The following is a 4572-nucleotide window of genomic DNA, read 5'->3' as shown; positions in this document are numbered from 1 at the left end:
AATCTCAGAACTAGAGCTGGGCATCGGACCGAATCAGACCGGATTCGGTCCAATCCGATTCGGTCAGAAATCTACGAGGCCGGATTCGAACCTGATCCGATCCGGCATCGAGTTCAAGTCGTCAGAGTTGAACTAATTCGATGCATGGTTGGTCTGACCCGAACCGCCGAACCAAGTCGATCCTGATCAGATTTTTTTAATGGTGAAAATCATTATCCTCGTTGCTATTTTTGGTGTGGTCCATTTGAGCTTTAGATATGATTCATTTTTTTACCAAATGCTCTAAAATGATCATGAAAAATAGATAAACGGGATGGACATACTAACTACATCATTGTGGGGCCCATCTTGAACTCATTTGAGCCATTTGTACAACTCAGAGCTCGAGGGTCGAGGCTTTAAAATTACAGCTATTTTATAGCTGTGAACGGCGTCATTGTCAAGTCCATCCATTTGGCGAGCATGTTTTAAGGTGGGTCTGATCATGGTGAATGTGTTATATCATGGTGCATGTGTTATATCAAAACCGTCCATCCATTTGGCGAGCATGTTTTAAGGCTTGAGACTAAAAATAAGATAGATCTAACTATTAATTGGGCCACACTGAAAAAAGTAGTGAAGAATGAACGTCTATCATTGAAACCCTTTTTGGGGTCACGGTCTAACGGAAGTTGTGGATGATTTCAAATTTGTTTTTCCTCTTAATTGAGGTCTTTGTGACCTTATGAATAGATTGGATGGAAAATAAACGTTATGGTGGGCCCTACAAATTGTTTAGAGGTGAAAATCATTCTCATTTGCTATTTGTGGTGTGGTCTAGGTGATCTTTGGATATGATCCATTTTTTTGGATAATGCTATAAATTGATCTGTAAATATGTATGAACGATGTAGATATAATAAATACATCACTATGGGGCCATATAACTTTGATCTCCTTTGAACCGTTCGTACAACTCGCAGCTCGAGGAGCATCGTCTTGGCACGACACGTACCTACGCTAGCGCGTAAGCCAGCACATAGCTACTGTGTGTGGTACACCGGCAAATCCTTTTGCTAATATACACAGTAAACTCTGTTGGGGCCCACCTTGAATGCATGTGATTTATCCATGCTGTCCATTCGTTTTTGAAGATCATCTTAGTGGTTGAACCCAAAATTAATATGAATGGATCGGTTTTCGGGTCGGGTCGGGTTGGATCAGGGCCAATTCGAACTTGACCCGAAAAGATTCGGATCTAGATGGAGCTACTCAATCCGCAGCGATCCAGACCGTCGGTTCAGTTTTGATCGGGTCGAATCGGGTCGGATCCACTGGATCGGGTCTGTTTTGCTCAGCTCTACGCAGAACTAATAGTGGGAGCTAGCTGATGGATCCTTCATCCGTCTTTCCTCCAACGTTTGATTTCTTCTTTGGTTTGTCCTCCTTGGTGTAGCTCTCTAGGGGTGAAGATGAGGAGATGTGAGGGCGTCATTGCCTCGATGTGGGGGGAGAGAGAGAGAGAGAGAGAGAGAGAGAGAGAGAGAGAGAGATTCTCCTTTCCGAGAGCTTATTTGTGTTTGAGAAGGGATAGAGTTATGCGAGAATCCCTTAGGGCCTGTTTCGGCATTTGATTTATGGTGGTTTACGAGGGGTAGAATTGTAAAATCCTCCCCTATTCCATCCCACGTACATTTGGGCAACCGAGCCACCATCCCAGCTTATACTTCCAAAATCCTTTATCAAAGGCACGGGATTCAGGCAATCCTACGGCCAGGATTCAGAGGGTTTTTGAAAGACTTCTCGAGCCCATCGTCTCGCAGCAGGACATCAAGTTTCCAGATGACAATGGAGAACGACATGGAACTTAATCTATCCACGTTTATCTTCCTCCATCCATCCATCCCAAACAAAAGCAAAGCAGAACGCTTGGAAATAAAGAGCAGGTTCCTGCATCCACCTAAAACGCCTCCCCATAAGATTCGAAACGCTTCCTCTCTCTCTCTCTCTCTCTCTCTCTCTCTCTTGTTTCATTTTAGATTGAGTTTCATGCCGATTCCTAAATTCGGCTCTCAAATCTCATCCACATACAATTCTAGGAAATCCATTTCCTAGTGAAGGCAGAAATCATCATCAGATCCTCACGCAATCAAGTACGTTTGCTCGCTCTAATTCCTTAACTGTCTCTTCTCTCTCTCCATCATTTTGATCCTCTTTTCTCTTTTTTTATTTTTCCCAGTCATAAACCAAAGATGAATCATTGCATTCCAGATTTTGATATGGAAGATGACTCTTCCGTTCCATCTTCTTCTTCCGAATTCCACCATCTGAAGAAATCTACTATGTAATTATTTACGGAAATACTTTTCCTCACTTTCAATTTCACTTTTTTTTCTTTTTTCTTTTTAGTTTATTAGAATTTCCTTTTTTTTTTTTGAATTTTTTCTGGCTGGAAGATGATGATCAATTGTGGAGCTTTTGTGGCAAAACGGACAGATCCTAGTGCAGAGCCAGAATAAAAAACCTCAGAAGTCTTCCGAAAACTTCTAATCCAAAACTTATGTGGCCCCACAAATTTTCCAACGGTGGGCGTTCAATACCAGCTGGCCCAATCACACACATGGTGGGGCACGAATCCAAGGTGGACATTAGGTTGGCCCCACCTTAGATGTGACTGTGTCAAAAAATGAGGCCCATCCAACAATCCCCAATGATGATATTGAGTACTGACTGTGGACCGTTGATGAAGCTCATCTTAGTTTTTACCATATATTGTATCCCATGGGCAATCCAAATAGCCCCACCGTGATATCCTATGGGATGAAAGGAATCCTATGAATTCCAAACATAATGTCGGATCCATCCTGGGATAGAGGTGTATACTTCTATTCCTAGACAATCCATCGTCTATCATAAATGCTGCTGTCAGCGCAATTCCATCCCATTTAATCCACCCTAACGCAAATGCCCAAATAGGCCCTTAGGATCTATTGGGGCGGTGGGATTATAAGGGATTAGGTGGGATGGGATTCATCTGCTCGTGTGCCAATTCCACTCCATGTTTGGGAAGAATGGAAAAGCTTGGAATTACATTAAATGGAATTGCATCGGGTCTCATGCCAATTTTACTCAAATGTTAGCAAGTTATGTAGGTCCCATCATGTTGTGTGAGCTATACCCACAACGTCAACCCATTTATTGAGATTATTTTAGAGCATGCACCAAAAAATCAAGTAAATCTAAAGCCCAAGTAAACCCACCATAGAAAGCAACGGGATTGAATACTTACCATTGAAAACTTCTTTGGGGCCACATAAGTTTTGGATCTACCTCATTTTTAGGCCCATGCCATAAAATGAGGTTACAAAACAAATGACCATTTTAAATATAACAAGTGTATTATTTTCAACAATTTCAAATGATGGTGGGTATATCCATTCATTGTACCACCATATTATCAACAAAGCCGGGCATTAATCTTATCCCATGGCGACAGGGGACAATCCCTGCCATGGGTAATAATTATGTTTTTTGAATTCCATGTCACCTAATCCCTTCTAATCCCACCGCCCAAATTATTTGTGGAGAGAGAGGGAGAGGAAGAGAGATTTTGAATTTGGATTTTGCATTTTGAAAGGAGGGAGATTTTGAAAGTTGAATTTTTGTTCTACCGGGCTAGGCTAGGCTGCGGGTTTCTTGGCTAGCTAGTTAAGTTCAAGCCCAGCTCATTTGGAAAACGCTTCAAATGTTAAGCCCGAACCTGGCCTTGGGCCTGATAGTAGCCCAAGCCCGGCCCGTACAGGCAAAGGCCAGCCCATTGACAACCCTATTAATAGATAAATAGGGATGTGGATTGCCTGTGCCCTAGGCACAGTAAGTTCCCATAGCTGAAAGTTATATGGGGCCCACAGAGATGCCTATCAAAATCCACTTCATCCATACGTTTTGGCAAAACCACGATAAGACAAGAATATAAAAATAAGGCGGATCCAAAACTCACGTGGGATACACCATACGAAATAATGGGAATGGAAATGTTCACCGTTGAAATCTTTCTAGAGCCTACCAGGATGTTTATATGTTATTCAAACCGTTCATAGGATTATAACCACTCAAATAGATTATAGGCACAAATATCATCCAAATATAAACCTTGTGTGGCTCCCACAAAGTTTCTAATGGCAGACGATTCAATCCCGACTCTTTCATCTAGTGTAGCCCATATATATCAAAATGAAGACACTATGCCAAAACTGTGAAAAAAGGACGGTCCAAAACCGTCTCAAATGACCAAAAAGGATGGTCATGGACCGTCGCATGGGCCGTCAAATTTTGACGTGTCGTATTACTTAAAGGACGGTCGAAAATCGTCATTCTTATTGATGAAAAAAGGCCGGTCGTGGACCATCCTTAAAAAGGACGGTCATGGACCGTCTCTTATGAGCCTTCAAAGGACGGCCATCGACCGTCCTTAAAAAGGACTGTCATGGACCGTCTTTTATGGGCCTTCAAAGGACGGCCATGGACCGTCCTTTAAAAGGATGGCCATGGACCGTCCTTAAAAAGGACTGTCATGGACCATCTCTTATGGGC

The sequence above is a fragment of the Magnolia sinica genome, chromosome 7 (assembly GCF_029962835.1).
Source record: "Magnolia sinica isolate HGM2019 chromosome 7, MsV1, whole genome shotgun sequence".
Lineage (NCBI taxonomy): Eukaryota > Viridiplantae > Streptophyta > Magnoliopsida > Magnoliales > Magnoliaceae > Magnolia > Magnolia sinica.
The sequence above is the reverse complement of the archived record's forward strand: the minus strand, read 5'-3'. Positions refer to the sequence as shown.